Source organism: Rattus norvegicus, chromosome 16 (assembly GCF_021556685.1).
Source record: "Rattus norvegicus strain SHRSP/BbbUtx chromosome 16, alternate assembly SHRSP_T2T, whole genome shotgun sequence".
Taxonomy (NCBI): domain Eukaryota; kingdom Metazoa; phylum Chordata; class Mammalia; order Rodentia; family Muridae; genus Rattus; species Rattus norvegicus.
In genome coordinates this window covers 31,477,171-31,504,379 of record NC_141549.1, presented here as the reverse complement: position 1 = coordinate 31,504,379, position 27,209 = coordinate 31,477,171, and the positions used below count along the sequence as shown (strand labels likewise).

Sequence of the window (27,209 nt, the reverse complement as noted above, 5' to 3'; positions counted from 1 at the left end):
CATGGGAGATCTTTCCATCCTCTGAGATCTTTCTTCAGAGATTTGAAGTTCTTGTTATACAGATCTTTCACTTGCTTGGTTAAAGTCACACCAAGATATTTTATGTAATTTGGACTATTGTGAATGGTGTCATTTCCTTAATTTCTTTCTCAGCCTGTTTATCCTTTGTGTAGAGGAAGGCTACTGATTTGTTTGAGTTAATTTTATACCCTGAAACTTTGCTGAAGTTGTTTATAAGGTTAAGTAGTTCTCTGGTGGAACTTTTGGAGTCACTTAAGTACACTATCATATCATCTGCAAATACTGATATTTTAAATTCTTCCCTTCCCTTTGTAGCCCTTTGACCTCCTTTTGCTGTCTGATTGCTCTGGCTAGGACTTCTAGAACTATATTGAATAAGTAGGGAGAGAGTGGGCAGCCTTGTCTAGTCCCTGATTTTAGTGGGATTGCTTCAAGTTTCTCTCCATTTAGTATGATGTTAGCTACTGGTTTGCTGTATATTGCTTTTATTATGTTTAGATATGGACCTTGAATTCCTGATCTTTCCAGAACTTTTATCATGAAGGGGTGTTGAATTTTGTCAAATGCTTTCTCAGCATCTAATGAAATGACCATGTGGTTCTTATCTTTGAGTTTGTTTATATAGTGGATTACATTGATGGATTTTCCTATATTAAACCATCCCTGCATCCCTGGAATGAAGCCAACTTGATCATGATGGATGATCATTTTGATGTGTTCTTGGATTCGGTTTGCAAGAATTTTATTGAGTATTTTTGCATCAGTATTCATAAAGGGAAATTGGTCTGAGGTTCTCTTTCTTTGTTGGATCTTTGTGTGGTTTTGGTATAAGAGTAATTGTGGCTTCATAGAAGGAATTTGGTAGTGCTTTGTCTGTTTCAGTTTTGTGGAATAGTTTGGATAGAATTGGTATGAGGTCTTCTATGAAGGTCTGATAGAATTCTGCACTGAACCCATCTGGACCTGGGCTCTTTCTGGTTGGGAGACTTTTAATGACTGCTTCTATTCCTTTAGGAGTTATGGCATTGTTTATCTGGTTTATTTGTTCCTGATTTAACTTCGGTACCTGGTATCTGTCCAGAAAATTGTCCATTTCATCCAGATTTTCTAGTTTTGTTGAATATAGGCTTTTCTAGTAGGATTTACTGATTTTTTAAAATTTCTTCAGATTCTGTTGTTATGTCTCCCTTTTCATTTCTGATTTTTTTAATTTGGATACACTCTCTGTAACCTCTGGTTAGTCTGGATAAGGGTTTAATCTATCTTGTTGATTTTCTCAAAGAACCAGGTCCTGCTTTCGTTGATTCTTTGTATAGTACTTTCCATTTCTATTTGGTTGATTTCAGGTCTGAGTTTGATTATTTCCTGCCTTCTATTCCTCTTGAGTTTATTTATTTCCTTTTATTCTAGACCTTTAAAGTGTGCTGTCAAGCTGCTGACATATGCTCTCTCCTGTTTCTTTTTGCAAGCACTCAGAGCTATGAGTTTTCCTCTTACCACAGCTTTCATTGTGTCCCATAAGTTTGGCAATGTTGTATCTTCATTTTCATTAAATTCTAAGAAGTCTTTAATTTCTTTCTTTATTTCTTCCTTAACCAAGTTGGCATTGAGTAGAACATTGTTAAACTTCCATGTATATGTGGACTTTCTGTCATTATTGTTGTTATTAAAGACCAACCTTAGTGCATGGTGATCTGATAGGATGCATGGGATTATTTCTATCTTCCTGTATCCATTGAGGCCTGTTCTGTGACCGATTATATGGTCAATTTTGGAAAAGGTTCCATGAGATGCTGAGAAGAAGGTATATCCTTTTGTTTTAGGATGGAATGTTCTATAAATATCTGCTAAATCCAATTGTTTCATAACTTCTGTTAGTTTCTCTATGCCTCTGTTCAATTTCTGTTTCTATGATCTGTCCAGTGATGAGAGTGAGGTGTTGAAATCTCCTACTATTATTGTGTGAGGTGCAATGTGTGCTTCTAGCTTTAGTAAAGTTTCTTTTATGAATGTAGGTGCCCCTGCATTTGGAGCATCGATATTCAGGATTGAGAGTTCATGTTGGTGGATTTTTCCTTTGATGAATATGAAGTGTCCTTCCTTATCTTTTTAATGACTTGGTGGGAAGTCAATTTTATTTAACATTAGAATGGCAACTCCAGCTTGTTTCTTCGGGCCATTTGCTTGGAAAATTGTTTTCCAGCCATTAACTCTGAGGTAGTGTCTGTCTTTGTCTCTGAGGTGTGTTTCCTGCATGCAGCAAAATGCTGGATCCTCTTTACATATTCACTCTGTTAGTCTATGTCTTTTTATTGGGAAATTGAGTTCATTGATGTTGAGAGATATTAAGAAATAATGATTCTTGCTTCCTGTTATTTTCATTGTTAGAGGTGGAATTATGTTTGTCTGTCTCTCCTTTGGTTTCATTGCAAGGAAATTATATTCTTGATTTCTGTATGGTGTAGTTTCTCTCCTTGTGTTGGAGTTTTCCATCTATTATCCTTTGTAGGACTGGATTTATAGAAAGATATTGTGTACATTTGGTTTTGTCATGGAATATCTTGATTTCGCCATCTATGTTAACTGAGAGTTTTGCTAGATACAGTAACTTTGGCTGGCATATGTGTTCTCTTAAGGTCTGTATGACATCTGTCCAGGATCTTCTGGCTTTCATAGTCTCTGGTGAGAAATCTTGTGTAATTCTTATAGGTCTGCCTTTATATGTCACTTGACATTTTTCCCTCACTGCTTTTAATATTCTTTCTTTGTTCTGTGCATTTGCTGTTTTATCTATTATGTGATGGGATGAATTTCCCTTCTGGTCTAGTCTATTTGGAATTCTGTAGGCTTCTTGTATGTTTATGGACATCTCTTTCTTTAGGTTAGGGAAGTTTTCTTTCATAATTTTGTTGAATATATGTACTGGCCCTTTAAGTTGGGAGTCTTCACTTTCCTCTATACCTATTATCCTTAGGTCTGATCTTCTCACTGTATCCTGGATTTCCTGTATGTTTTGGGTTAGGAGCTTTTTGCATTTTATATTATCTTTGACAGTTGTGTAGATGTTTTCTATGGAATCTCCTGCCGCTGAGATTCTCTCTTCTACCTCTTGTATTCTGTTGGTAATGCTTGTATCTACGGCTGCTTGTCTCTTCCTTTATTTTTTTCTATATCCAGGGTTGTCTCTCTTTGTGCTTTCTTTATTGTTTCTATTTCCATTTTTAATTTCTTCACCTGTTTGGTCATGTTTTCCTGTAATTCTTTTAGTGATTTTTGTGTTTCCTCTCTAAGAGCTTCTACTTGTTTACTTGAGCTTTCCTGCATTTCTCTAAGGGCGTTCTTTATGCCTTTCTTAAAGTCCTCCATTATTATCAAAAAATATGATTTCAAATCTAAATCTTGTTTTTCTGGTGTGTTCTGATATCCAGTATTTTCTTTGGTGGGAGAACTGGGCTCTGATGATGCCAAGTAGTCTTGGTTTCTGTTTATTAGGCTTCTGTGCTTGCTTCTAGCCATTGGGATGTCTCTGGTGTTTGCTTGTCTTGCTGTTTCTGGGAGCGACTTGGCCCTGCTGTAGGCCTCCATGTCAGCATTCCTGTAGAACTGTTTTCCTTTTTTATTTCAACCTTTCCTAATAACAGGTGCTCTGCTCTCAGCTGTGGTGGTGCTCCTGTCTTCCAGTTCTAGGCACAGGCAGGAATCAAAGAGTCCTGACCCCGATTGCTCGTGTAGGTCCTTGCACCCCTCGGGCACAGTTGGCACTATGCAATTCCCTCTTGGGTCTGGACTGTGGGCAGAGGGTATTCTCCTCTGACTTCTCAGACATATCCATACTTCTGAGGGTCTAGCTCTCTCCCCAATGGGATTTGGGTACAGGGAGCTGTTTGGCAGGATCAGTTTGGTCCTGGGCACAGACCAGAATCGTGGGTACTGGCGGTTGTCTGTTCCTGTAGCCCTCTGTCCAGAGGCACTGTACAGTTTCCCCTTGGACCAGGGATGTAGGCTGAGGTGGGCAGAAGTGGCAGTCTGTCCTGCGGCCTCGGAATGTCTGCACTCCTGGGTGGTCCACTCTCTTCCCCATGGGATTTGGGTCGAAGTAATAAATCTTAAAGGAGATCCCACTATCACAACTCTTCTAAACAAGTATAAATTCTAACTGTATTCTAAATTAGTTTTCCTTGTATTCACAGGTAAGTGTAGATCTTAAAGAAGGTTTTCTTTGCAGCATAGTGACACTATTACAGAAGGTGACAACTGGTTAAACACAGAGAATGACCGTGAGGTGTCCAGCAAGTGATAAATGTACACAATTCCTTCACCTAAGGCTCAGGGAACATCATAAAAGATGAGAAGAAAAGTTTAAGATCCAGAAGACCAGGAAGGCTGCCATGAAGTTGAGTCTTCTAAACTTGGTAGGTAAATCACATCCCTGAAATGTCAGCAACATACCACCTGAAGAAGATCCGAATGTCAGTTGCCCTCTGAATGTGCTTGGTAGAAAGAGCACAGAACCCACATCTAGATGAAAAGCTACAAGCAACTGTATTTGCATATTCATCTCTTTATATGTCTATGTGACAATAATAGTTAAAGGGAAGGAGGCTATGAATTTGGGTGGGAGGAGGAATGGGAAAACAGATAATCCAATAGGCTGCATAACCCCAAACAGATGCACACAATTAATATAAAAAATAGAAACTTTTCGATAATCAAGCAAAAAATTAGTAGTGAAAAGATAAATGAGGTGTTATACTCTCTGCATAGCTTAACTGAAATTTTACTAAACAGATTAAATATTTGAATGTCAAAATTATATTTTAATAAAAACTTTAAAAATATAAACAATATTAAATAAGCAAATTTCTGATCCTCTTACCTCCATGTCCTGCATGCTGGAAAGATAGTCTGGTACCACCAAGACTATTTTTGTTTTAGGGCTGACTCCAGTGTTTTATGTATACTATGCAAAAAGTATGCCAAATGAGATATATCTCTGGTTCGTTTTTGTGTTTTTGTGACAGGGTTCCTCTATAAAACCTAGGCTGGGCTTGAACTCTTGACAGTTTGCATGCCTCAGCCCAATCAAAGTTCTGGGATTACAGGTGTACACCACCATGTCTGGCTCTTTTATTGTCATTGTTTTGTGAGGTGGGATCTTATTGAGTAGTCCTAGATGGCCTGAAATTTCCAAAGCAGACTTAGGCCTCCTCAAACTCACAGGTATCTGCTTTCCTTAAGCACTGGAATTAAAGGCTCATTACCATCAACGAACACTTCGGAGTACATTGCCCCATGATGCACCCTGCAAGTCAAGCCATCCATCTCAAATGCACTTGGTAGAGCATATGCAATAAGAGCTAACCCTCCCACAGACAGTTCATTGAGCACCACTAACAGTTTCCTGATGGAGTGTGACGTGGTCTGGACAGTGTTTTAATCCACAGGCTTCTGCCTGTGCATGTCACTGACCTGTCCATCATGCCTGCATCCTGCTGTACTATTTCAAAGCTTCTGCTTCGAAAACAGCTTAAATGAAGAAGCCTCCACCCCATGTTCCTTCTTCCCAGATCTTTCTTAATGCCCTATTAGTTTGAGGGACATATGTGAAATTGCCGAAATTAAACCCCAGAATTTTAGTTAGTATTATACTGACCTTGGGAAGTGATTTGTAAGTAGTTGGTCTTCTTTAACGTCTTTACTTCCACCTTGAGTTTGAGGTTTATTCCTATGTGTTAACTCTTTCGTTATTTTCTTTAATAAAGAATCCTGGTCTTCAAAAAAATGTTTATAGACATAGAAGTAGTGTTAGACAAATTAAACTCCAGGAAAAAACAAAGCCATTTGTTCTTTTTAAAAAAAAAACATGGTTTGGAAAGACCAAGAAATACTATCTCACTGCAATTTGCAATACAAATAAAAAACATTGGGTAGCTGTTACAGACTGTTTGCTGAATTCCAATAAATAAATAGAACCAAAAGAAACACAACTTATAAGACTAGGAATATTGATTCCAAAAGTAACCCTACAATGCCAATAAAAATATGAAGTTTTCAACTTCTTAGAAACTAGAGAAGCTCATAGCAAATGAGCTATACTTAACTTTGAAAACTTAAGAATTTTGACAATAAAAATATTGGGGAAAATAAATCAAGGCCATTATTTATCAACTACTACTATACTACTTATAACTGTGCTACAAATTAATGCCATTACCTTAAAAATAATTTAACATTATCTGAAGTTTTAGCATATCCTTATTACTTTATATTATATTTTATTATATTCATTATATTCTTTGTGACCCAGGGTCTCATATATCTCAGACTGTTTTCAGACTTTCTATATAGCAACAGATGGCCTTGAGGTCTGGTCATGCTGACTCATTTCCCCAGAGGTGGGATTGCCACTCCCTATTTAGAAAGTCCTAGAATCCACCTAGGGTTTTGTGTGTGTTGTGCAAGCACTCAGTTCACTAAGCTATATCTCCAGTCTCAATTTTAGTTCATTTCAAATTAAGTAGTGTAGGTATACAGTTTTTACAACCTACTTTTAATAAAGGTTCAACCTCTCTTCTAGCCCATGACCCAGAAGAGGTAGTGGAAACGGAAAGTTACTAGGATATGGGGGAAGCGCACCTGTCTAGGAATAGTTCTTTGGGAGCAAGCTTGATCTTCTTTGGCAGCAGTTCAGACCTGTAGCAGACACCAAATACAATTCAGGAGCTGCAGACCAGTCCTCGAGGCAGGCAGACACCAGGCATGAACCAGCAATACAGTGCAGTCCTTTCAGCAGACACCAGGCAGCTGTACTTCAATCCAGAAGAAACCACCAGGCTCACCAAGTGGCCTGAGGCAAGACCGCGGAAGCAACAAGCTGCAGCCGGAAGCTCATGAGCATAAGTTTCTCTCAATGGCAGCGTTATCACAAGTTGAACTCAACAATGCTGTGTAGAGCACGCCAATAAATGTTCAGTGCTCCTCTCCCACTGTCTGTGAGGTCATTTTTATATTCGTTCATCAAGTGTTCTTTCACATCTTTGCTATATCCAAATACCCTTTCACCTATGTCAGCATCAGGAAAATATTTTTTCATGTGTTTGCTTTAGCAAGGCATCCTTTCACATAACTAACTTTCCAAAAACAGAAGTTCCTCTTCAAAGTAGTTCTCAGGTGTGACCACTACTGAGCTATTGGTATGCACAAATACAATACTGGGAAACCACATATAGTTTTGTATTAAGTATGCTTTAAAATCAAAGCACTTTATATATGTCTCACAGAATTCTTTCTATAAAGCAAGAGGCGTACAATTTCAAGATTGAAGTTATACCTAGAGATTTTCAGAGGAAATGCTAATGGATAAAAAATATACAGGAAGTTTACTGACAACTGATTCTTCAGATGATAGATCCCTAGTTAGCCATCATATAATTTTAAATTAATTAAGTTAAAAAATGATTCATATATAGATCAATAATTATAATGTAGAATAAGTTGAGCATTTAGTTTTGCCTGTATTCTATAGAAGTATAAAATGAATCAATCATACTGTTAGTTAAAATTTGTCATAATTATTAAATAGACATACATAAAGCATCTTGCCCCATCCTGAGATATACTAAAACATATTAACCAAAGTCTCTTAGAATTCAACCAAACTCTAGAGAGAGAGAGTGATAAGGACTTCAGAGAGGAGCTAGACTTAGAACTTGGACTTCTGGTGTTTTGATTTCTGAGGTCTGTAACTCCTACATTACTATACGCAAGTTATTCAGTTTTTCTGTGAAATTGGGAATTGTGAGCCTTGACATGTTATAATGGACTCAGTTAATGTTAATTGCCAGTATTAGTGAGAAGCCATTTGAGGGCACAGGTGCCTTGGCCACTCTCAGGCTTTTTGCAATGTTTCACTTGGCAGCCAGAACTCAGACTCTACTTTCCAGAGTGAGCTTGTCAGGGTTTCCCAGCTGAGTATACCTGACAGCATATTTAGGGTTTCTTTAATTCTATCTTGGTCTGGGGTTTCAGTTAAAGGAGTCTGCATAGTCAAGAGAACAAATGGCTTTTCCTAAAAAGCAGCCCTTTCTGAACACTGACTTCTAAAAGTGTGGGAGGCAAATATGCTACCTCTCTTCTCCTTTCAATCATCCACAACAAAACGTGAGTCTAATTTTAAACAGGTACAGTTCATCATAGGTCTTAGTCAACACAATAAAAATGATGTGTGGGAAAAGAGTTACAGAATTCAAATGACACATGTGACAGGATCTGACTTAACCTATCCAAGACTTTGTCCTTTCTGCAAGAACTTTCCAAGAAATCCTAACTCTTGTGCTCAGCAACTCATGAGCTTTTGAGTCTTCACATCAATGAGTTGTCTTTAGTGAGTGTAATTTCATGGTGGACATAAATAAATGTCAATTATACTTACAAATTAGCCATTGTCTTCACTGATGGTTCTGGAAGGGTCATGGCAGGTAAAAAGAGAGGGTAAGTTTTCTCAGACAGCCAATAGAAGAATATACTTCAGTAAAACCAATCACGAGATTAGCTGTCCAACTGTCTAGATTAAGCAATATACTTTTCTATTCATTTTCTAAGCAGACCCCAGCCTTCTTGGAGTGAATAAAATTTCACATTGTTAGCCAAGATATGACTTTTCAAATAATTTAGGTATTCCACTAATAAGCACCATAAAGATAAACACAAAAGGGTGAAGGAAGCCACCCAAAGACATTTTTTAATGTGGGATTTCTTATTGTGTGGGTGAAGAAAAATTCTGTATCTTCTTTGCACACATCAAATGTGCTATGAAATATTATTGACGTACTTGACAAACTTCCAAGTATAGCATCAGCCTTGCTAAAATACCCACTGGCACAACATTGCACTTCCAAATTTAGTGGGACAGCTGACAGCATTTTTTCTTCTTGGTTTCTCGAAAAAAAATGACCAGCAAAAATTTCACTGCATACATTTCAGAAGGTTCTGATGCTTATTTTTATCTCTTTAGAAAATAATATCCCTGAGTGTGAAACTCAAAATTCAGATGCAACCTATTCTGGTGCCACCTTTAACCTTTAGCAGAAGAGAAAAGTAGGTGTTTGAGTAACATTCCACTACACATTGAAATAATGGTGCCATTTTTGGAAAGGCTATTGTGAAATGAATTTTATCTTGAAAAAATCAAATACTGCTATCTGTAATAACAACACAGAAATGAAACTATTTCTACTAGTATTTTTGCAATGAAACATCCCCTACCTAAGACAAAGTTTTTATCCTTTCCTTCTCTATCTCTTTTTAGATAGACCACAAGAAAGTCTTTCAGGTTAGATTCAGCGTGAATCTTCCAAGTCCTTTGTTCTAATTGTGCTATGCCTTCAAGAAGAGAAAATTACCTTCAAGTATCTTGAATTTGAATTTTAATGATTTCTCAGTGTTATTATTTTTTTATGTGTATGAGTGTTTCTCCTGCATGTGCCTGTGTACCAAATGTGTGCCTAGTACTCACAGATGATAAAGGAGGGAGACAGATCCCCTCAAACTGGAGTAATAAATACCTATGAGAAGGATGATTAGTGCCAGATATTTGAGCAACATAATTTTCAAAGACATATAAATTTCCTAGAATACGGTCATCAGGAGGCAACAGAACTTAAAACTAAAACACTTTTAAACAATCAGTATGGTGGAAATTAAATTGATGTTGCTCAATGCCGTCATAGCAACCTGAAGTTTTAAAATCTCACAATGGAAGAAAATGAATAAGATTCCATTGACATTTGAATGTCAGCCTCCTGGTTCTTCCAACTGAATCATGTTTCCATTTCGGAATCTACACTGTCATGCTCAGTTTTTTTTTTTAAATATAGTAACATAATTTCGTGCCAAGAAACAAGGGCAATACCAAACCTAGAACAATCCATAAAAATCACGTTTTGGGAAGTATTGAATTTCTTATAAATATCAAAACCTGTGTGGTGAGTAATAATTAGAAAATAATTGCAAGAAAATCTGATGCTTTCATCACGAAGTTCAAAGTGTACCCTGAAGCTAATATGGTCAGAACAGTGAAGGCTTATACAGATGAAAACGGGGCCGGCCCCCTTATATGACCAACTTCTGAATGCTCTACAGTTCTGTTTTTCATCCAAGTGTGGTCCACATGCTTCTGGGATACAACCAAAGTGGTTTTGATGCCACAAACAAAACTGAGTCATACCATTAGCTTCTTGTGGATTGACTGCTCTCTTCCCTCAGGGTATAGCCTAAAGGGTCACTCACTTGGGAATCAACATCATGTGGGCATTGCCCATCTCTGAGTCTACAGTTTAGTTCTTTAAGTTTCAGTTATCACCTTATATTTTTAAAAAAATGCCCTGAATTTCTCTACATTTGCAGGATTCAAAACTTTTAATACAAAATTCTGACAACTTTCCAGTCCCCTGTACAGTTCAGTTTTATTTCAATATTTATTTATTTTGATGTTTATTTTAGCAACATAGCCATCGTAATGAATATTAGCTTCCCTTGGTATGTCTTATGTGCCAGACATTTATAACCAGAAATTAATAAATAATTACCATTTGTTCTGTGTAGAATTTATCCCTCACCTCATATTTTATTTTTAAGCTTCAAACAATGCCTCTTTATGAGGCATTTAAAGAAGAAGATGATTAAAATCTGTCAAAGATTTTAATTTAATTTTATTTTTTGATGTGTTGTGAGACATTCAGTTTCCATACGGTTTACACACCTCAATTTCTTAGTCTAGTCTTCCTCTTTACACACTGATTATCCCCATACTCCCACACCTGTTCCTGCTAAGCCTTTCCACCTTTAATATTCTACTTCACTATTCTCATTTTACCTATAATTTACTACCACTCATCCCTTAATGTACCACAAGGTCCTTTCTTATCTAATATTTTGTATTCTATTTGTGCTCCAAATACACAAAACAAGAAATTCAAATCTGGAATCCACATATGAGAGAGAACATACAGTTTTTACCTATCTGAACCTAAGCTAGTACACTATAAATTTTTCAGTTTTATCCATTTACCTGTCAATTTCATGAATTAATCCTTCTCTAGAGTTGAGGAATAGTTCATTACAGATGTGTCATGTTTTTCTTATTCACTGAAATGTTGAATCATTGAAGTCATTTCCTACCTTTTGTCAGTAGAGTAGCAATGACTATGAATGTGTAAGCATCCCTGTAGTGGGATGTGGTTTCTACTAAAGTCCAGTGGGTACATACTCAAGAGTGATGGAGTTGCCTCGTGTGGCAGTTCTATTTCTATGGTTTATTTTTAATCACATTGATTTCCAAAGGGACTTACAGTACTTAACATGATGACAACAGTGTGTAAGAGTTCACTTTTTACCACATCCACGTCAGTTAAATGTTTAAATTAATAAAAGTTGCCTTGGTCATGAGTAATAAAATACTCAAACCGAAATTGGTTCCAGGGTTGGACTAGGGTGTTGCTGTGACAAGCCTTACCATGCTGTTTGTTGGAGAAATATAGAAAACTTTTGGTTTGGGGGATAGGGAAAAATGGTTGAACTCTTTAAACAGTATGAGCTATCCTAGTAGGAGTTTGGAAAACAATAATACTGGAAGTGATATGGATAGTAGGGACTCAGATCAAGAGGTTTTAAAGGCACATAATATTATTGGCTGGCTTAGAGGTCATTTTTATGTTATTTTAGCAAAGAATATGTCTGAATTTTACTCTTGTCCTAAAAACCTTCAGCAGCTAAATTGAAGAACTTTGTGTTAATGGTATTGACAGAGGAGATTTCAAGACAGCCTAGTACTGATGGTGTCACATTGTTATTAGTGATTACTCTTATGCAGATCTACAATGAAAAGGACAAATCAAGCAAAGAGAAATAAATACAAAAGGTACAATTTCAGGGGGAAACGAACACTATGAAATTTAATGTTGGAGATGAATCCTGTGTTCAAAAAGAAATTGATCTTCAACTGAGATCTTATGCAAATGTAATTTTCAGAGAGGTCAGGTCCCAGCCCCTGCAAGCAAAAAGTCTCTGCAGCTTTAGCAATAATAGGTACAAATTTAAACTCAAATGGAATATAGGAAAAGGGTTAAGGAATCTTCCTCCATGGTTAAGGAAAGTTACTGAGACTAGGCATGATACAGGGGAGTCCCTGCGTGGAAAACCAGAGAGGCCATTGTGTGAAACTGTGAAAATGAAGGCTAGATTGTGTTGGACATTCAAAGATGTCGACAATGCCAAAGCCATGAGATATCTGCCAAGGAGATTATTGAATAGGGTATGGAACCAACCTAAGGAAAAAAATGTGTGTTACTGTCAGCAAAGCTGGAAAGAAAGAGCATTCTAAATATTTGAACATCAAACATAGATCTGCAGAATTTACAATTTTATATTCTGGGTTTCGATCTTCCTTTTGTCCACTATTTCCTCACCATGCTTCCCTTTCTGCCTTTTGGAATAGTAATGTATATTTTGTGCCATTGTATGTTGGAAGTCTGTGATCTGTACTTTTAACTTTTACTTACAGTGAATTATAGTTAAGAGATTGCCTTGAGTCTCAGAAGAGTCTTTGAACTTTGAACTTTTAGGCAGCCTTGAGATTGTGAATAACCAGAAGAATCTTTGGACTCTTGAACTAGACTGAATGTATTTTGCACTATAATATGGCAATAAGGCTATAAGTACCAAGAAGTAGAATGTGCCCAGGGGCCCATATTTTTTAATAGTTAGTTGCTAGTTAATGGAACTATTTGGGAAGGGTAAGAAGATATGTCCTTTTTTGAGGATGTGGGCTTGTTGGAAGAGGCATGTCACTAACAGTGGGCTTTGAGGTTTCAAAACTCAAATACAGTCTTTCCCCACCCCCTCTCTCTGCTTGATGCCTATGGATTAGAATGTAAAACACTCATCTGTGCTCAACTGTAACAGTGCCATGCCTGTCTACCTCCTGCCATGATGGTCATGGACTAAGCCTCTAAAACTATAAGTAAGCCCCCCAGTTAAGTGTTTTCTTACAGGAGTTGCCTTGGTCACTTCACAGTAATAGAACAGCAACTAAGACAGTAGGTTAACCAAAACTAAGGAAAAAGTATTATGGAAACCCACTAGTTAGTATGCTAATTTTAAAAAACAGCTTTAAAGTAGGTTGGAATGGAATTGTTCTACATGTGTGGACAGTGTAATTCCCAGAGATATGGCTTATTAAGTGAAAACCTTAGTGCAACTCATAGGATGTTTCTATATGAGTTTCTCAGACAACACAATATTGTCTTTGTCATTGGCTTTCCACCATGACTACATGGTAAGACCTTATTACTGGAGACCTGGAGTCACAACTGTCAAACAAAACAGGTTTACTGGTGTAATGATGGCATGACTGCTGTGGATAACTGTTTTTTGAATGATTTGAGGCCTACTCCGCAGGATGAAATTACATGCCTGGTCCTATAAAAGATTATAGGTCAAAAGCCCTTGGACAGGGTGTCATAGTATCTAATATAGAAACTTGGTTACTTTGCTAAATGAAAATACTGTTACATTTCTGTGGCAGTTTGAATAGCTTTGGCTTCCATAGATTCATGTTTTTGAATGCTTGGCCCATAAGGAGTAACACTATAGGGAGGTGTGGCCTTGTTGGAATAGGTTTGGTCTTGTTATAGGACATATGTCACTGTGAGGGTGGGCTTTGAGGTCTCCCCAGTGATCACACTCGGGAAGGTGAATCATTCTTTCTTGAAAGTGGGGCGACAGATAGATTTTATATGCTCAAGTGTACCCAGGTATAAAAAGGTAGTGCTAAATGGACTTAGTGGGTTATAGAAAAAAAGAAAGAAAGAGAGAAAGAGAGAAAGAAAGAAAGAAGGAAAGAAAGAAAGAAAGAAAGAAAGAAAGAAAGAAAGAAAGAAAGAAAGAAAGAAAGAGAGAAAGAAAGAGAGGAAGGAAGGAAGGAAGGAAGGAAGGAAGATGAAGGGAAGACAAAGAAACAAAGAAAATTAAGCTTTGAGGACATTGGAGAAGTTGACAAGGACACATAATAATATTGCATTGTATACATGTGCAAAATTCTCAAAAATAATGAAAAGATTTTTTAAAATGTCATAGGATAGGATTTTAATCCAATAGGACTGTTGACATTGATATCTTTATAAAAAGACAAAAAGATATCAGATATCTACTTGTCAACTCCCAGTGCACACACAAAGATAAAAATATATGCAAACACTGTGAGACACTCTCTGTCTATAATCCAAGAAAAATAATCTCTCAACCATGATAGCACAATGATCTTGGGCTGATAGATTGAATTTGAGAAAATAAAACATTTTCATGAAAGCCACATTTATGTGCTACTTTATTACATCAGAACCAACCAATACATCTCCAGCCAGTCAAAGGATATTTGAAAATATCTGAGGACAGTACATTGATGAGCAAACTTTTAGAAAGAAAGCCTTGCCTTCAGTTGGCAAAACTAAGAGCCTTCTCAGGTCACCTACATAGGCATCCCTGAGATTGTACTGAGAAAGCCTAGCTTCCCTTCCAGTTCCACACACAGCCTATGTCTTGGTTGTACTGACTCATGTCCTTTTGAATATAATTGTACTAAATACTTTTGGTAAACCAGTCAGTCATAGAATAGAAAGCTGAGTCAGTGAAAATTCATACTCTACACAGAAAATATTCCAAGTGTATTCTCTTCTATTTGGGGTATCCTCTTCCCTCTTTGACTCTAGCTATTGACTTCAGTGAGAATTTGAAAATCTACCCACAACAGCAAGAGGAATGGAAGACAACCAAGGCGTATGTACTGCCCAGAGCATCCCAGTAGGATCTGAGGACAGTGTTAACTCAGCTTCTTATACTCACAATTATTGAAAGTAGAGCCTATATGAGACTGTAGATCTGTTTTTGCTGTGACTGCTGTCACCTTTGTAGTGAGACTAAGCTGGGTAGCATGAATTTTCAGATGCCAGGAGGCTTGCTTCATTAGCTCTTGCATTGTTAAAACATTGGAAATGCCAGCAACCAAGGGATTGTTTCCAATGATCCATAAAATACAAGAAACATTTCTTTATTTTTTCTCATCTTCCATTTCTGAATATCCATCCTTTTGACATCTTTGATTTCTGGAACATTTTTTTTTATTTCTGCAAATCTTAGAAGTCTAAGATAGTACAAAATATTCAGGCTGGGCTTCTGCCAGCAGATTCTGCTGGCAGGGATGTTCTGCCTCCTGTGCTGTTTATGAAGTGTCATCATGCCCACTGTAGAGGGCACAGAGAATATATTGTCCTTATACTACTCCTTATTCCAATTGTACAAATAACAACAAGAAAGAATTTATTTGATATATTAATATTGACATTGTTTAGGAGAAAAACATGTACCCTCTTTTGACAATGTATGGCATTAAAATTAATATTGTATACATAGAAAATACAGAGTAATCAACTTCTACAGAGATAATCCTACTCATAGAGATCTTTATAAATGGTACATGAAATTCATATAAATTATTTTTCTTAAAAATGACTTCTATTTTATATCCAGGTACAATGTGTGCCTTTCACTCATTTGTTGCTTGTTAGTGGAAGATGCCCAATAAATATTTGTTGATGACAAGAATAATTTTTAGCATGTTCTGTGCCAAAGAAATCCCAACGAAGAGTGGCTGTTTCCCAAGTCCTTGTGTATCTGAGCTTCAGTTTTAAATAAGCAGTGGTTAGCTTTATTGAGGGGAGTAGACAGAGGTCACTGGAGGAGTCAGCCAGAATTTAGAAGTGGAATACTGTTGGCTCCCAGCCCTGTTTCTAGTAACTACCCCACCCTATTGTTCCCAGGAGAACAAATGTACACTTGAGAGCTGGGCAGGTGGCAGGGGCTGCAGCAATAAACAGCTCCTTTCCTACTGGGGAGCAGTGGACTAGCTTCATGGGTCCATGAGCATTTCTGTGGGGAAGTCATTATGTCCAGTTAAAACTGTAACTGAAAACATCCTTCTGGAGCAGCTTCTCAGTAACCCTACTCCTGTTCAGGCTGAAGTCTCTCACCACTGCTCTCCTCATCTCTTCAGCCATGTTCACACAGCTCAGGCAGCATGGGACAGCTAAAAATCACTCAGTGTAACTGTGTGCCCTGACAAATATCTGTGGGCTTAATCTGCCTACAAATTAATGCTGGGAAGAGGAAGCCAGTTGGGGTTCAGTAGGAGAATTTCCCTGTTTTTCATGTGTTTACTTCCTTTGCTCTCCCTAACAAACTCAATGGCTCTGGAATTCCAAGCCATTAATTGGAATTAAGACGCAGCTCATTATCTTGAGCCAAAAGGTTATAATCAGGCCCTCTAACAATCAACCAACATCCTTTTGTTTACTGGAAACCCAACAGGAAAACACTACGTTGTACCTTAATGACTTGTAAAGTTATTTTCATAAAATGCTCGCTGAATTTTCCTAATTAATCAGAAGTCTTTGGCACAAAGAGTCAAACATTTGAGGCCTGACACAGAGGCTGGCAGCAAGCTTGTCAGCAGAAACTGTCTTTTGTGCAGTCCATGTGCTACCTGGCACGAAAAGGGCCTAGTAAATCTTGATGGCAATTGCAACACAATAGTTAATTAGCCTGTTCTTTGTCCTTAAGAACTTCTTTAGAGCCTTTCACACTCACGAATTGAAAAACTAGTTTCTCCACTTTTGTCAGCACACACACACTCAGAAAGAAAAAAAAAAGACAGAGTGAGGTTTTCCTTGTTTTCCAAAGGATATCCCTTATGCTGACAGGATTCCATGGCGTGAGCCCCACAGTACCAAGCCAAAGACCCAAGCTGGCCAAAGAAAACGCTGACCCTACTGGTCTTGAGTAGGTCAAGGAGTTCTATGGTGAATGGAGAGGGACGATGAGGACTGTGAAGTCAATCTCTTATTTATGTTAACCACTGATAATGCTGCCTGAGAGTAATAAGAGTCACAAAGGCCAGGAAGCTAAAAAGAAAAATTAACAGAAAAAAACACTTAGACCATTTTTTGATTGTTTTGACAGCCATGACTGTAAACTTGATGGAAATTCTGCTTTTCAAAGAAGCATTTTTTTCATCAAATTAAGTGCATATATTTTATGATGATCTACATTTCAAAGAATTCAGTATTGGCTATTCTAAACTACAACGCAGTGAATTAAGAATCCTGAATTTATATCACATTTTTAATTGGAGGTTAAATGGACCCCTTAACTGGGCTGCATTAAGACTACCTTAGAAATGGTTTACAATTGACTGCTGCTAAAGGCACTTGAGTTAAAGAAAATGCCAGAGTAATTTAAAAATGGCTTTCCAGTAAAAAAAGAACCACTTCTTGGGCATTTCCGGTGAGGGCAGAGCTAAAGGAAAACATTTAAGCATGTTATGAAATAGTCAGGTTGGATGAGAAATAATTTCTGGGGGCGATTTAGTCATTGGAGTTAAGTCACCCAAGGTAAGTTTCTTCTGATGGTGAGAGTGTCTTCAAAAACACAACACAGTTCGTCTCTGCAAGACAGCATGGTGGGTGGAGGTAGATAATTGTAAAGTGTGATTTTTAGGGAGAATGTGAATGTTTCTGAGAAGAACTAAGGATTATATTACTGTAAAGTATGCTTAAAACGGCAAGGGATGGAATTTTATTCTAAGAGAAAAAACTCCATCACATAGCAGAGCACCACAGTAGCTTTTCTTACTCTGTACTAAATAAACAGCTTGGGGACATGTGCTGTTGCTACAGGCGCTACGAAACTGTTAGCTTAGATTTTGGCTCCTTCACTGCACTAACATAACAATCCATTAACTCATATTTGGAATCCCAAGCAGTTACATAACTTAACAACTTGCCAACATTACTAGTATGTCTTTTGTGAAGTGTGTGTGTGTGTGTGTGTGTGTGTGTGTGTGTGTGTGTGTGTTTTCATAAAGACTAGTGTTCAAATATCATAGTAGAAAAGGTCTAAGAAGGTAAGGTTCGATATTGAAATTGTCACCGGACCCTGTTTAGAATAATTTCATCAGTGAGAATAGTTTCCACTAATGAATAAAGACAGGTTTAACTGCTGTAGTAAATGTTACACTGATGCAGAAGATGTGATAGTCTTCTGAGGGACTTAAGCACCCAGAGCCATGCTGTTGTTTCTGTTCAACTGCTGAAAGCTAGTCACAAGCACATTACTCATTTCTCCACACATCTCTGAAGGGAGTGGCTGTGTGTGGCAGATACACTGAGACAGAATAGGATTAGCCAACTAAGTAGACAGAGAGGCCTAATCCCAACAGGACAGGAAGACAAAGCATCACAATATCACGCGGACCGATGAAAATCTTCATAGGCACGTGACTACAGAGTCTGTAGTAAAACAGAAAATGATCAAGGAAGGCCAGGGTTTTTGTTGTTTGTTTGTTTGTTTGTTTGTTTGTTTGTTTTGTTTGGGTTTTTTGTTCATGAAGATATCAAATACCATTGATAGGGGTAAGGAGAGATAAAGTACAAAGAGGTATTATAGGAGGAAACTGAGTTTATTAGTCAATGACTTAGTATTGATTTTAGACTTCAAAACTGCCAGAGCCTGACCAATGCAGATGCAGATGCTCTTAGTCAACCATCGGACTGCCACAGGGACCCCAATGGAGGAGTTAGGGGAAGGATTGAAGGAGCTGAAGGGGTTTGTAACCCCATAGGAAGAACAATAATATCAACCAACCAGACCCCCCCCCGAGCTCCCATACACTAAACCACCAACCAAACAGGACACATGGGGAACCCATGGCTAGCTGCACATGTAGCAGAGGATGGCCTTATCAATGGGAGGAGAGGCCCTTGGTCCTGTGAAGGCTCAATGCCCCAGTGTAAGAGAATGCCAAGGAGCATTCTCATAGAAGCATGGAGAGGAAGGATGTGTAGAGGGTTTATGAAGTGGAAACCAGGAAGGGGAAAACATTTGAAATGTAAATAAATAAAATAACCAATAAAATGTTTTAATTAAAAAAAGAAAATGTTGAACAAAAAGGAATTCGGAGACACTATATAAAAAAGAAGAAAAATTCAAACGTCACAAATCCCTCCCCCATCTATCTCTTTCCATTTTCCCCTCCCTCTGCAGGTGTTGAAGTTGCAATTTTCCAGCAGTACTGGGATTACAGGCATATGTTACCATATCTGGCTAAATCCTCTCTCTTCTACTCCCCAAAAAGTGTGTACACGCGCATGTGTTTGTGTGCATATGTGTATGTGTGTCTGTGTATGTACATGTGTGTGAGCATGTGTGTGTGCGTGCTTGCGTGTGTGTTGCACATGTGTGCATGAAAGCAATAGTACACTCAAGTGTATGTGTATGCATGTGTGTAAATGTATGTGTATGCATGTGAACGAATGTGTATGAGCATGTGCTTGTGTTCATGTATGAGTATGCATGTGTGGGAGTGTATGTGTATATGTGCATGTGCTTATATCTATGTGCATGTGAGTGTATTGCATGTGTGTATGTGTATGTGGTAGTTTGAACAGGAATGCGCCTGATAAACTTACGTATTTGAATGCTTGGTCACCAGGGTGTGACACCATTCTTAAAATAGGTATGGCCTTGTTGGAGGAAGTATGTCACTGTCACTTCCTGCTGCCTGAAGACCCAGATGTTAGAACATCTGCCTGAACACCATCATGCTTTCAGCCATGATATAATGGACTAAACCTCTAAAACTATAAGACAACCTAAATGGTTTCCTTTATAATAGTTTCCATGGCTGTGGTGTCCCTTCACAGCAATAGAAATTCTAAGACAATGTATATGAGTATATGCATGTGTGCATGTGAGTGTGTATATGTGTGCGTGCAAATATAGATGTGCTTATGTGCGTTCATGTGAGTGTAAATGTGCATGTGTGTGCATGTGTATGACTGTGTCCATGTATTTATGTGTATGTATGTTTGAATATGTGTATCCATGTGTGTCTATGTGTGTATGTACACATACATGTGTGTGCCTATGTGTGTGTTCATGTTTCTCCTCCTGTTGAAAGTATTTGTGATGTGACTGCAAATAAAATTTGTACTTTAGCATGATTTTCATATGCACATATACATATGTGTCAATTATATGACTTGAAACATAGAACTCCTGAAATTTTCTCTTAGACATCTCATGCTGAATCAAGTTCAGGTAGTAAACAACTACAAAATGCCAATGTGTTCTAATAGCACAGCTTTGTTTCTTGTCTACTTTCACATGATCACTATATGAGTTGCTAATTCAGGGATTCCAAACAATGGCCAGACCTTTCCGGCTATGCTGCACTGAGCAGGAAGGGGGAAGCAGTGACTGGGTGCAAGAGTTCTTTGGCCTCCACTGAGACACGTCAGGAACCACACCATTCGTGTGCAATTCATCGAAGCAAGTCAACCATCTAAGACATAGGCTGCAAGAAGACCAAAAGTACATGGTAGCAATACATTCTACCTTAACTGTTGAAACTCTAAAACACATAAGCTTCATAAAGAACCAAGTTTAAGCTGTTTGTATTTCTAATGGGCTCATTGACTAAATCATAATATCAATTGGCTTTGCGTCTTCTTTTTAATGAATACTTCATTTAATGAATACATTTTCCTTTGATATTTCATCTTCCTTAAAATATATTAAAGGCTTTACATTGTTTAAAAGTTAAAGGAATGGCTAAACATAGCCTCATTCATATGGTCTGCAACTATATCTACAAGGAGGGAGATGGAGAGAGAAAGGGAGGGGAAAGGAGACAAGGAGAAATTCTCTTGTATCTACTTATGCTTAACATGATACCCTTCAGGTGCTATGCCATGCATTTCCTAAGGCATCTCCTAGTGTATATTCCAGGACAATTAATGATCTGTAACATGCTAGCATCCCATTAATATGACTATCTGTTTTTTTAAATATAGTTTCCTGTGAACGTTTGCTTCTAAAATGAAAGTACAGATGATTTGTTTCAGGGCTTCAACCACATGATTTGATTCACTGGACAATAATACACTGGACCAATTAACCTCTTTTGTTTTCCCAACTCTAAAATTTCTTCCAAACCATACACCAGAATTACCTCTTCAGTCTGTTCATTTCCCAATCTTTATTAAAAATATATATTTTAAAGTCTTAATTTTAACATTATTTGAGTTCCATGTGAGAACCTGAGAGCCAAGGGAATGAATTTATTGTTTTAGTAATGGACCTGACATCTGCTTGCCTATCCACTCACAGCCCTTCTGTTTTTCTTTCCTAACAGAACTTTCCCACAGTCATTCACATGCTTCAGTAGACACTAACCCCACCCTCTGCCCCAAGAGCAGGACTGACTGTTCTAAGCACGACCTTGCCAAGCACTGATTCAGGACTGAGTAGACTCTTCCATTCTGCAAATAAGACAAGAAAAATGCCTGGTTTCTAAGAAAGATTCGGACCCATGGGATGGACCCCCTGTGAAAAAGCATTCTTCTCTTTCTACCAAATATTTCTAAGTCCAGAAGTGACACCTGGTCCAGCTGCAGACAGCTTCCCAGACCTTCAGAGAAAGCTAAAATAAGGACTTCAAAATTAAGGGCTACTAGGAACTGGTTCTTGGTGGCCTTGGATGTCTTGAGTCAATCACCCTTGCCTGATCTCTTGAGGTTCTGTTATATAACAGTGCATTTCCTGACTTTAGTTAATCCTAAGAGGAACTCCTAGCTACTGCAGAAAAAGCCATCCTAACAACATAAAAGACAGAAAAGAAAGAATGTTCAGAGAGCTGTCCACTGATGGCAAGCTTCCCAAATCATCTACAGATTCCTAAAAGCAAGTCCATGTGTGCCTTGGCAAGTAAAATAGGAGGGAGACTAGCACTGACATTTATTTATCTTACAAAAGGCAGAAGAACAGGCACTGTGCATATTGTATAGTTGTTTCCTCTGGGCTGGATATGACCATTACCTTAGATCAGTGTAGCTATGAGGACTTCAATGAGACACACAGGAGATGAGGCAAGTCAACATTCTCTCATGGGTGAATCAATGTGATGGACACCACAAGGCTCACAGCTGATATGGGCCTCATGAGGTCCTTTGTCTTCATGAGACGCACAGGAACACTCTCCCCACACCAGGTTATATAAAACATGAACAGCTGACGTGGGAGGGAGTGTTCTTCAGTAGTAGAGCTACCTGAATGCCAAGCAAGAGAACCTTCAGTGGTACGACCTGTCCTAAGTAACTCACGCATCAGGTCAGTGGGTTCCATAATTTGCCCAGGGGACCACTCACTGGTTGTATAACTACCCCAATCCACCCATGCTCCTGTAAATAACCTCCAAAGCTTCTTTAGTTCACCAATCAGCTGGAATTGTTTCTTTTTTTGTTGTTGTAGCCGTCATCTTCGTCGTCGTCGTCATCGTCGTCATCGTCGTTGTTATGTATCTTTCTAAGATATTGCAGTGTGTCTCTTCAGGTAAGAAAAATAACAATAATTATTCAATTGTTCAAGTATTAACTCAAAAAACTTAGTTCTAGTTCACACCATTGCAAGTTATATCTCAGATGTGCCTACAATTTATATCTGTTGTAAGCTAAAGCTTAGAATGAAGGTGCTAATAATGTTAGTTCAACTCTGAGAGGACAAATTAAGAATTAGTCACAGAACCAACTAAAGTGAAATGCAGTTAAATCGTTTCTGAAGAAAAGATACATGATGAACTTTTATGGCTAAAAGACAGAAATAATCATTAGATTTTTATCACTGTTTTTAAAGTCTATTTAAGTGTGTCATCACATTGGTGGTGGCAAAATTCACTGACATGTGCTGTGGTTTACACTTTACTTTCTGTTCTTTATATTACAGAAAGGAACAAATGAAAACAACCAGATAAGGTTAAATAATCAGTAGTCTGCAGTTTGGACAATCGAGCCCTTAGAATTATGCCTTATGTAGTCCTATGTACAATGACACTTCTGATGGCTAGTCATGCTTATCAACTTGGCTGCATCTGAAAGCATCTAAAATACAAACTGCTAGACACTCCTATGAGGATTCTTTTTTAAAAAAATCACATTATTTGAAGCAGAGAGATACACCCTAAATCTAGGCCATTCCTCCTGCCTAGATAAAAAGGACATGGAAGAAGGAAAGCTTGCCTCTGCCTGCTTATCCTCTCTCCCTCAGTCTAGTAAATTCTATTGCTGTGGCCAATATTAAATACAACTTCTTCAGGATTCCAAGATCCTCTCCAGGAATCCTCCTGGACCAGTATCTGATTGGAACATTGTAACTACTGAGACATCCAGCCTTGTGGACCGAAGAACTTCTGCACTCTCAGTCTTTCCTTCATCCATTATTTCACTACATGGACCACATACTGAGCCAATCTAATAAATGCCCTCTTAACAGATTGATCCTTTCAGTTCTAGGTTTTTTTTTCAAAGAATCCTGAGTGATACCACTCTGAAATAGTGTACGCAGCATATAGGACAGCTATATATTTGATGCTGTAATATGTGACTGCAAGAGTACTATGAGAGAATAGAAATTTATTATCTTAGCCCTCTGAAAATCAGGTGTCCTTAACATCAAAGTGACAGCAGGGCTCTGTATTAATATATTCCCAGAGGGTTGGAGCCTCTAGGAATAAGTGGATTTGCTTTGTTTTCCCAGCTTCTAGAAATCTTCTATATTCCATGGCCGCTTAGCCCTACTATCCATAGTAAAATCGAGCCATGCCGTAGTTCTCTGATCCCACTTACGTGGTCCTATTTATTCCATATCTTTCTTCTACCTTTTCTGTATTTAATGATCTTTGTGATCATACTGCAAGGCTTAGATCAGCCAGAACTACCTCCATCCATGCCAGGTAGCAACCAATGCTATCAGAAACCTGCTTTCCATGTGGCTATGCATGACATTTCCACAGGTCCTGGTGACAAAAATATAGAAGCATTTCTCCACTGGTGTGAAGTCACAAAATACAGCCATCAGTAATGGTCAGGAAGCACTTTAATGGAAAGTCAATGGAATGAAGCCTGGTCCTTTGAAAAGAAACAAAACTAGCAAAACAAAACACCAAGAGAAAATGGAAATTAAAAATAAAGGACTAAAATGGAGGCATTACAACCAACACCACAGAAATGCACATGATTGATGATTCCTAGAAATTATTATCAGCTGTGTGCTAACAAATTTGATAGCTTATAATAAAAGAACACATTTCTGTACAAACACACTGTACAAAAAGTGATTGATGGAATGATTAAGACCTTAAGTATCAAAGAACTATTGGAGAACGGCTAAGAAACAGACAAATTCACTGCCAAGTTCTAGCAAACAAAAGAACTGATACTAACTTTCTCAAATTATTCAAAAACTTGAAAATAATGTAGTTTTTCCAAACACACTTTATAATGCTGGTGTTGCTTTGATGCTGAAGCCAGATCAGGGCATAGGAAAAAGAAAACTTACAAGCTAGCATTCTTGTAGAATATAGGTGCAAAGTCCTCAACAATATGCTAGCAAACAAAAGTCAAGAGCACACTAAGGAGATTATTCACCTCAATCATGTAAGCTAGATTCCTACCAAGAATGAAAAATGGGTTCATTAATGGAAATCAAAAATCATAATACAAAATAACAGCAGAAGGGATGAAAAACCAGGATTTCAATGGTTAAAGAAAAGAATTTGATAAAATATACCATGATTAAACCAACCAATAAATTATATATGGAAGGAATATCCTTCAACATAATAAATACCCCACATAATAAGTGATTAGGTGGGGTATAATAGGTGATATATCTATGTAAAATTTATGTGACTGTCTATAATTTAGGACAAGGATGCCTATGTTCAACACTTTTATTTAACATGAAACTTCTAGAAAATACAATCTAGCAGAAGAAAGGAAGGAAGGAAGGAAGGAAGGAAGGAAGGAAGGAAGGAAGGAAGGAAGGACATCCAATTAGAAAAGTGGAAGTCACTGTGTCCCTGTATGCTGATGATAGGGATCTTAGAAAGAGCTCCAGTAACCCTCTGTAAAGTATTACAGTTTGTAAACATATTTAGCAAAATTATGGGCTAAAAAACTGACAGAAATCAATAGCACTGTCATACACCAAATTTAACCTATAGACTTCATACAACACAATTCTCAAAATTCCTAATGTTCTCATAGAATTTGATAGGCCAATTCATAAATTTATATAAAAATCAAATGTTCAAGCAAATGCACAATTCAGAAAGAGAGGTCATGCCTCGTGTTTACTCAAATAAAGATGAAAGCTGAAGTCATTTAGAAAGCGTGATGTTGAGTGAGATTGAACCAGTTCTCCGGGGCAATAGTTGATGATCCAGAATCATACTCATGCTTATTTGGGAATTTATTGTATGATATAGAGAATATAGTTGATAACCATGGAAAGGAAGGAAATTCCTGAAGCAAGAACAGGAGAATGATGAATAATAGAGGAAATAATAAAACTGTATCTCAGTCTTACACTACATGCGAAAATAATTTCAACAGAGATTAAAGATTTCATTGCAAAAATAAAACTTTTAGGGAAGAAATCATTATGACAATATCATATATTCCAAGATCAGTAATAACTTGCTTTCAAATAAGGCACAGAAATTATTGCCATGAAAGTAAAAATTGGTAACTTAAACATTAAAAATTAAAAATCCATATTTATCACTGACATCATAAATTCATGCTACAATATGTAACCAATACACATTATGCATAACACACAAGAGATTTGTACAAATCATTAAAACTACAGAAATAAAATACCTACATGCATTTTATGGAAAAAGGAAATTCTTTAAAGATTTATGGAAACCAATTGAATAGGAAAAGAACACAGCAGCATATTGTATATGATTTTGGATGGTGTACTGTTAGTGTTGGGCATATGGTTAGTGTTTGGAGGTTGGGTATAATATTAGTGATGGGTGCATGTTCAGGGAAGTATATAGATGGTTAGTGCTAGGTATATAGTTAGTGCTGTTGAGTATATGGTTAGTATTGAGTAGGTAGTTAGTGATGGGTATATAGTTAGTGTTGAATATATGGTTAGTGCTGGGTAGGTGGTTAGTGATAGGTATATAGTTAGTTGTATTACATAGGTAGTGGTGGGTATATAATTAGTGTTTAGTGTATGGTTAGTGGTGTATGTTTGGCTAATATTAGGTTCATGGTTAGTATTGTATATATGGTTAGTTTGGTTATGTGGGGGCTTTTTGTTTTGTTTTATTAATATGCCTTATAAAATGAATCTATATAAAAAACAATTCTCTGGAAACAAAAAAAATCACATAAGAGATGAAAAGAGAAATGAAAGGATAAGAAAAGAAGTGAAAGTTTTAAGAGCTAGTAAATAAATAAATTGCATAATCTAAATGAAGATGATAAAAAAACATTAAATTGCCCATACACCAGATTATCGTTAAAACTTTTTGTCAAATTTTAGGTAAAGAAACAAGGTGGCATTACTTATCTACATTATGATCCAAAATTCCAGAGATAATGTTATATAGTAAAAATTTATTGTTCCCATTGCTGATTATTTTATTCATTACATATTATGTCAATCACACATACTTTAAAATATGAATACATTTCATTCCATAAAGAAATGCAAGTTAACACAGTGCTTAAAAATGAAAACCTTAAAAACAGGCCCATTAATGCACACTGATCACTCTAAGTGGTACACATAAGAAGTCTTCATTGTACACTTTGGACTGACCTTATTGAAGTGATTATGAGTCAGAATGCTAGTAACTTGCTATAAAATGGAGGCTAAGAATACTTTGAATAGTCAAATCAACCTATGACACAGGAAATGGGGTTTTCTCAGCAAGAAGTCTTACAACTCATAACATGAATCAGAGGAAAGACAAAGACACTGCGTTCTGAAAAACAAGTCTTCTGAGGATTTAGATGGGAAACGCGGTGACTGAAAAACACAATGCCAGTCATTATCTGCACACGTGTTGAGCAGATAATGCTTATATACTATCTGCCAGGCAATGGGGAGAAAACTGTCTACAGCATACCATCTGATGTTTATCCCAAGCTAGTGTGTTTGAAAACAGGACACATTGGAAACTGTTGAAATTGCAGAATTCAAAAACTATGGGTGATGTC

The 27,209-nt window shown here is 37.3% G+C and overlaps 1 protein-coding gene; it reads right to left on the bottom strand.

Annotated features, from left to right (window-relative positions):
• Positions 1–27,209, bottom strand: part of Erich1 (glutamate-rich 1) — a gene marked incomplete at its 5' end in the record, with an annotated part of 52,793,804 nt that overhangs the window by 52,159,984 nt on the left and 606,611 nt on the right.